Genomic DNA, 8218 nt, shown 5'->3' with positions numbered 1-8218 from the left:
AAGTGATTATAAAGTGTTCATACAAGCATGAAGTGAGACAAAACTTTATAATAAACTAATAAACTTAAAACCACCCCAAGTCGAGTGATATGTTTAGGATTGATATATCACTGTTGAGACTTGTATGTAACAATGTCTTCTGTCCGACAGAAAGCTGATCTCACAAGCTTCATATATATAGATATCTGGACAGTTACATAGATCCGATGAAACGTTGTTCATTAGGATTGGGGATCCGATTTGAGATAACAGGATGGGTAGATTCATCCTTGTCAACTGTTCATCTCATTGGTATTAATAGGTATAACTAATCCTCAGACTCAAAGGAATGTTAATTGGTCATCCTGAATTACTGAATGTGAGACTTTGATCCTGTGGTCCCACGATCCTTACCAGAGATGACTCTGGGGTGTGAACTGCAAAGGTTGGGTGTCGCAGGAAGTAATTTCAGGGTAGTTATACATTGGATTGAGCATTTATCACTCCCGATTAATGGGAGATACATCCAAGGATCGCTTGTGGAAGACTTGACTCTAAACCCTTGCAAGGTGATAGCTTAAGAGTAGAAATACAGATTTCTCTTAACCTATCTTTTTGAGTTGACTCGGCCAATAACAAGTAAAATGAACGTCTCGCTATATGTGACTTGACATTACCCATAGTCATAAGATTCAGTTCAAGGATGTAGTTGATAAAGGATCGTATTATACCGTAACTAATACGGAAGGGTTAACGACAGAATCAACCTGTCTTCTTAACGGACTCTGGGGGCACTACAAAAAAAAGGGTATATTACGACACTTTTTTAGCAACGCTTTTCATTATGTGTCTTTATATTTTAAAATTTAGCCACACTTTTTCATTTTTGTCGACTTTTAGTTAACATAATGACGCTTTTTATTATGTGACGGTAAAAAAAAAAAAAAGGGCGGCCCGGTCGCATTACGCGTCCCCGCTGAGCGAGGGTCCGGGGAGGGGTCCCACCACAAGGGTGTATTGGGGGCAAGCCTTCCCTTGCCAATTTAATTGGCAAGAGGCCGCTCCTAAGACTCGAACCCGTGACCTCTGGTCACACGACAACAACGTTTTTACCGTTCGTCAAGGCTCGCCCTCTTTTTATTATGTGACGGTATTTTTTAAAAAATTAACTACGTTTTTATGAAAAGCATCGGTATTTTTACAAAATTAAAGACGCTTTAAAATTTGCGTCGTGGAATAGTGTCCCGATAGTTTTTCATTTGAATATATTTTATTTCATATTTAAAATTTAACCACGTTTTTTTTTAATATGTATTGCTTTTACAGTCACCTAATGATACTTTTAATTTGTAAGCATCAATAAAAAGTGTCTTATATTGTTTTAATTTGAAGACATTTTTAGTTTTGCTCCATATTTTGATAATGTTAGTTTTTTTTGTGGAAACTAAAAATAATAATTACGGTTTAAACAAATCAGTATTTTTTAAAATAAAAAAATGTTTAAATTAAAAAAAAATCAAATAAAGAAAGAGATTGAAAAGAAACAAATATGCCGCCTGAATGAAATATATTCCCCCCCTTCTTTTTAGTTTTCCCCCTTGACTTGTAGACCTAAATAACCCTTGAATAACGATGCGATTGATCTTTTGCCGATGGTAGTGCAAATTTGGGGATTAGAAAGATATTCTTCCCAGAAGATAGCCCTGCCGCTGCTAAGGTTGCGACCATCAGTTTGCCTACTTCAACTGTCACGGACTCTTCTTCTCTGCCTACTCTTGTTTCTCCAATCGGTTTTTCCCCTGTCTTTTCTGAAATTCTCTTTAAAGCTTATTTTTTAGTTTCTTCTAAGTTCTGAGATCTTTGTTCTTTGTTCTTGTGTGTTTGGTATTCTAATTTTGTTACATGTATTAGATCTGGTATGTTGATCGGTCCTTTCTCAAATTCCTTCTTTTGACTAGGTTGTGCTTAGGAATAGAATATTTTATCGTAATATATAAAGCAGTTTGTATAACTTGGAAGGAAAAGTATAAAAAAAACTGGCTATCAATATTTTTAAGTATTAAATTATGCTTTTAGTAACTTCTTACATACAAAATTAGTAGGAATTGGGATTTTGAGCCAAATTCAAGTAGATGAATTAGGAAGAAACGTTGCTACTTTTGACTCAAAAACAAACATTTAAGTCTGAAGCTGATGATTAAATCATGGGTTTTGTATTAATTTTGATTTTGAGAAAGTAATTTAATGTCAACGCTTCTTTATATAGAACGATTTCACCATATTCTTTATTTCCATATTGATCTATTGTCATGATTTTGCATAGAGAAATTAAGAGCGTGGAAAATTGGAAGAAATGTTCCAAGATATTGACCCAAAAGCAAAGCAAACAGCCAAGCCCAAGAGTTTTATGAGTCGTGTGGAAGCAATTGAGTCACCTAGTTTAATCATTTTATTGTAACTTGAATCGAACAAAAAGTTCTTATGAAAAATTATTTGGTTCCTGATGTCTAACCAATTACTTGTTTGACTTTCAGGAATGCTGGTTTTCATCCTGCAGTTTTGAGTAGATATGTATGACAATGTTCTATATCTCCATGCTGATAACGCCTCTCCAGTCCTCTTGCTTGGGAGAGTGACCATTGGCTTCCTTGAAATGGCTTATCTAAGTGGCAAATGTTTTGGTTATTGGTTAATTTTTAAATCTGGTTGTGTTTCATTGAAATGGCCACTTGAGTAGGCTTTTGTTTTATTGCAATTTTACCTCATTTTATATGGAGAATAATTCAGTGAACTTAAGAAGTTAAGAATCTCATGTTTTGTTTTGTAGGTTGCCTAATGTGAAGAATTAAGATATAAGTATTTATCTTTGAAGGTGAACTTTTTGGGGAGTTGAAGTGATTAACTTCAGGCATAAGTTGAACTTCTGACATTTATTGCATGATTGTGATCTATCTACTTAGAATTGAAATTCTCTATTTTTTATGGCAATTTATCTTAAGTCCTTACGTTTCCTTTAAACTATGCAGCTTTTATGCCTTAAATTAAGACTGGCAGATCATTTAAGGTTGAAAGCTTATGTGATTTTAGTGAAGCAACAAAACAACCATAAGGTGATGATGTTCTCTTTAACATTTCATATTTTCTGTCTATAATTTTTCTAAGTAATTATATCTAATATATTAGTCTTTCATGATACGGCATTACAGGTCTTTGAATCATCAGATTGAACAGCTTCCCATATATCATTTGCTGAACTGTAGAAGAAGGAACTGGCGAACTGCACTTGTTGAGGTAGATAATGAATTTCTAACTTTTGCTGCTACTGCCTATTTTGTGGTATGTTTTATTTTATTTTAGTTTTCCCTTGAGACTAATTTTTTCCCTATACATTAGTGTAATCTAGAGAATATATATGTTAAAATTGCAGATACCTTACTCCAAGACGTGACATTGCATTGATGGTGGTTTTGTATTGTTTATGCCCTCAACATATGCTGCTCAAATGGTAATCGCCCAAGATATTACTTGGTAGTATTTTTCAGTATACATTGATCAGTTTGAAACTTTATTTACTACCACATTTAGAGGAATTGGATTGTGTATAATTTCATTCGAGGTGTATATATAATTTTCTTCAAAGGTGAAGCACAAATGTAAAATTCTTCTTATTTCAATCTTAATACACTGTTGAAGTGGTACTTATAATATTTGGTCTTATTGTTTTGGTGATATAACTAATTTTTTTATGGACTTTGGTAATAGAACTATAGCTATTAGTTATAAATTTCTTTTAGTTTAATTAATTTTAATGCATTGCTTAATTGATTGTAGAGTTCAGTGACTTCTGAAGAATAACAATAAATTTAATTTAGTAAAATAAATAATAAATATCTAACATATCCCGACTGAATTAATCACCATTAATTATTTTTTTAAAAATCACCATTAATTCGTTAATTGAAGTGTCACAAAATTCAGCTGTTTGTTTATAAAAATATTGTTAGATAGAGAATGTAAAATAATTTTGTGTTGCTATTCAAAAGCTGTTGCATTTGGGACGTAATAGTTTCTTTATGTAGTTAAATGTAGAGATTTTTTAATTAAATGTCGTCAATTTGAAGATGCTATTAAATTAAAGTGTTGCGGCATTCAAGACGTTATCAATATTTTCTGAAGTGAAATAACGACATAGCAAATATTATATATCGTTCACTTTACGACGCTTTATTAAAACGTAGTGGAAATTTCTGAAATTAAAAATAAATAATATAAAAAAATCACGACGCTAAAAATGTAAGCGTTGGAAACATGATGACGCTTGTATGTAGTATGTCGTCGGAAAAAATTTACCCACACCATGTTTTATGTGTCGTTAAAATTAACGACACGCGATTTAATGACGCTTGTGACGACGCTTTGGCAAGCGTGGGTAAGCATTTAAGGACATCGAAAAGTGTCGTTAAGTCTTAAATTTTAGCGTCGTAATAGACCCTTTTTTTTTGTAGTGGGGAATGATTACAGACTTGCCAATAACATACTCTGTACATCATTCCGTTATGCAAGGGATTAAATATAATTCTTGAAGAAATTAATTTAATAGGTTGCATACGGCCAGAAGTAGTAAGGACCTAATGGATCACACATAAGACTTGGAACCAAAAGAGAGATGGATATGATTAATAGATGGAAGCCCAATTGAGCCCAGTAAGGCCCAAATACAAGGAGGGGGCCGAAATTTGTATGTATTAGTAAGTGATTGATTTTATTCCATTAATCCTAATTTGATTAGGATTATGAATTAAATTAATTAAGAGATAATTTAATTAGGAGTTTTAATTAGATTAATATTCTCCTATTATTATCCAATTAGGTTATTTATTATTATCCTAAATATATTAGATATATAGTGAGATAATAATTAGGAATCTTTTTCCGAATTGGATTCCTATTAAGTAACCTATTCCTATCTAACTAGGGTTTAGATACAAGCTAATATATATACCCCTCCCTATAGTGAATTTCGACCCAAGCCCTAAGCCTCCCCACTTGTGATTTTCGAAATTGCTTAGAGAGAGAGAGAGAAAAGAATTCTATTCCCCAAGTTCGTGGACAAGAATTCATACGGCATTCCATCGATTGATTAATCTTATTCATCCCTCTTTCTCCTTGATCTTGTGTTGGTTAATTAGAGGCAATCTATTTTGGTTGCATCTCATAAGGGTTGATTTTATCTTAACCTCACCGTATTCTACTTTGCGGTTGGAACCTCGGAGAAGAATTGTGGGCGCTTCTTTAACAACGGTGGATTGTTCATCGAAAGGTATTCCTTCTTATCCCTCTTTATATGAAATAACGATTAACAGATCCTATGGTTAAAAGGAAATAGGCTAAAATTTTTATATTTCCGCTGCTATACCTTAGCCCTAATTTCCTTCAAGACTCTCCAAATAAACATCTTCAATTTAGGTGGTAAGTCCAATCTCCATACCTTCCTCCACCCATTGTTTACTATTTCCCCTCACCAAATCCTAACCCCATATGGTATCCTGACTTCACACTATATATCCCATCTTTTGACCATTGTCAGATCCATTCACCCTCACAAATCTGGAAGGGTAAAATTATATCACAAATTGCACGCACTTGCATTTCATTAAAACATCCCTAGATTCTATTCATGTCCCACCCTCTCCGATTTTCAAGTAAAAGGTCAACAACTGTTGCCTTTTCCATTCTAGGGACTAAAAATGAATTTATGTAAAAACCATTCAGCTTTGGTACCCATGGGCCCTTTTAGACTCTAACTGACTTCCTGTCTCCTACCTTTCACTTAACACCCAATCTTAAGATATCTAGGCTACTCCAAATACTTCTCCAAATCATACTAGGGTTATTTCCTAATTTAGAGAAAAGTAAGGACTCATTTGGATAATATCTCGCTTTGAACAATTTTTTTACTAAAGTATTTGGAGACCTCAACAATTTCCAGATCTCCTTACCTAATAGTGCTAGATTGAATAAATGTAAATCGTTAAACCCCATTCCCCCCCAACTCTTTACCTTGACATAAAGTACCCTAATCAAACCAATGAATACCCATTCTCCCCTCAAGTTTTAAACCCCACCAAAATGAGTTTATAAGTTTTTGCAAATCATCACAAGTAGATCTAGGTGAAAGGAACATACTCATGCAAAAAGTAGGAAGTGCTTGTGCAACGAATTTTAGAAGCACTTCCTTTCCGACATGTGAAAGGAAAAGAAACCCCCAACACCCAAATTTCTTTCTCAATCTATCCACTGGAAAAAGAAAAATGCTTCATTTTGACCTACCAATCAGCGATGGAAGCCCTATATATCTTCCCGTGTCTAATGGTGCATTGACCCTAAGGATACCCTTGATTTTGCTTTGCAACTGCTCCCCAACATTAAAACTGAAAAAGATCCCTGACTTGCACAAATTGACAGATTGACCCAAAGCAATTTCATAGTCAATTAATATTTTAAATACTTTTCTTGTCTCACTAACGGTGGCACTAAAGAATAGGAAACTTTCATCTACAAAGAAGATGTGAGAAACCGTCGGTGCCCTTCGAGTTACTCTACATCCGGTTATTAAATTCTGAGCCTTCGCCCTACTAATCAGTCGGAACATCACTTCAGCACACAAGATGAATAGATAAGGTGAAAGAGGGTCACCTTGCCCTAGGCCTCTGTCCGGTATAATAGTCTTAGTGAGATCTCCATTAACTGCTACCTTGTAATTTACCGTTGAAATACAAAGCATTATCCATCCAATCCAAGTCGAATTAAACCCCAAATGCAACATTATTGCATCCATAAATCTCCAGTCAACTCTTTCATAGGCCTTGCTGATATCAATTTTCAGGGCCATATTTCCATTCTCACCCCTATTTCGAAGTTTCATAAAGTGAATGGATTCAAATGCTACCTGAACACTATCAATTATTGACCTGCCAGGGACAAAAGCAGATTGTGTCTCACTGATTAGCTCAGGAAGGATACCCTTCAGTCGATTTGCTTAGATCTTAGCAATCAACTTATATAGTACATTACAAAGTGTAATTGGTCGAAATTCCTTTAAAAAAGTAGGAGAATCACATTTAGGAATAAGCACAATGGTAGTGTCATCAAGTCCTTTTGGAAATGACCCCTGTCATAACCAATTAGTGCAAGTGGTGCACACCTCCTCCTTCATTGTGTTCTAAAAAGTATGGTAGAACCATGGATTCAATCTGTCTAGTCAAGGTGATTTATCCAGTTACAATGAGAATAATACCATCATGAACTTTGATAACTCAAAAGGAGTCGTGAGGACCTCATTGGCATTCATGTCTACCAGAACAAGAAGGACTTCCACCGTAGTAGAGGAAACCACATTAGATGAGGAGAATAAATTCGTGAAGTACTGATGCACATGAGTAAGCCTATCAGCCTGAGTATCAAGAGGAGAGCCTATCAGCCTGAGTATCAAGAGGAGCCCCAGCTGTATCATACAAAGACGAAATAGTGTTTGTCTCCTAGCTTTGACACTAGTATGGTAAAATTGAGTATTCCTGTCACCCTCCTTTAACCAGAACATTTTAGCCCTCTATCTCCAAAATGTATCCTCATTCTCAAGTGTTTCATTCAATTTTCTCTTAGCAATGTCATATTGAGCAATTGAAGACCTATCGCCTTTATCCTTTAATCTGTCCATTTGCCATTTCCATTTGAGAATCTGACTTTTAAAGCAGAAATTGTAGTCCCTACCCCAGTTTTCCATGATTTTCACACACTTCCGAAGCTTCTCATGGAATGAGGTAGAACAATTCCTCTTCCAGTAATCTTGTACCATCTTAGTAAAAGCAAAATCTTTAACCAAAATAGCCTCAAATCGAAATCTTTTGCATGATATGGGCCGCCTCTGATTCCTCAAAGTGAGAACCAAAGGTAAGTGATCCGAGTAACCTGTCATCCCTGTTATGAATTGGTAATTAGTGAATCGATCTAACTAGTTAGGAGAAGCAAATCCCCTATCAGGTTTTTCCCAAACCTAAGCAGTCATGCCCCTCCCTCTCTCCCACATGAACTGACTACCCTTCAACAAAACCTCAGATAGATCACAATCAACAATGGCTTTGTTGAACTCTTGGATTAGATGTCCCGGGGAAAGCTGCACCCCCAGATTTTTCACTCTCTTTTAGTATACAATTGAAATCGTCTAAGATCACCCAATGTA

The 8218-nt window shown here is 35.0% G+C and overlaps 1 long non-coding RNA gene across 4 annotated transcripts; it reads left to right on the top strand.

Moving 5' to 3' along the window:
* Window positions 1-1540: 1540 nt before the first annotated feature.
* On the top strand, window positions 1541-3684 carry LOC136211134 (uncharacterized). Of its 4 annotated transcripts, none has more exons than XR_010678371.1 (5): window positions 1542-1769; window positions 2514-2887; window positions 3006-3089; window positions 3186-3270; window positions 3407-3684. It is a non-coding gene; the product is annotated as an uncharacterized lncRNA (long non-coding RNA). The 4 variants fall into 4 exon arrangements; XR_010678369.1 differs by having other exon boundaries at window positions 1543-1769; window positions 2514-2851; XR_010678370.1 differs by having other exon boundaries at window positions 1541-1769; window positions 2514-3089; window positions 3186-3315.
* Window positions 3685-8218: the final 4534 nt, after the last annotated feature.

This window comes from Euphorbia lathyris, chromosome 1 (assembly GCF_963576675.1).
Source record: "Euphorbia lathyris chromosome 1, ddEupLath1.1, whole genome shotgun sequence".
Taxonomy (NCBI): domain Eukaryota; kingdom Viridiplantae; phylum Streptophyta; class Magnoliopsida; order Malpighiales; family Euphorbiaceae; genus Euphorbia; species Euphorbia lathyris.
The sequence above is the reverse complement of the archived record's forward strand: the minus strand, read 5'-3'. Positions and strand labels throughout refer to the sequence as shown.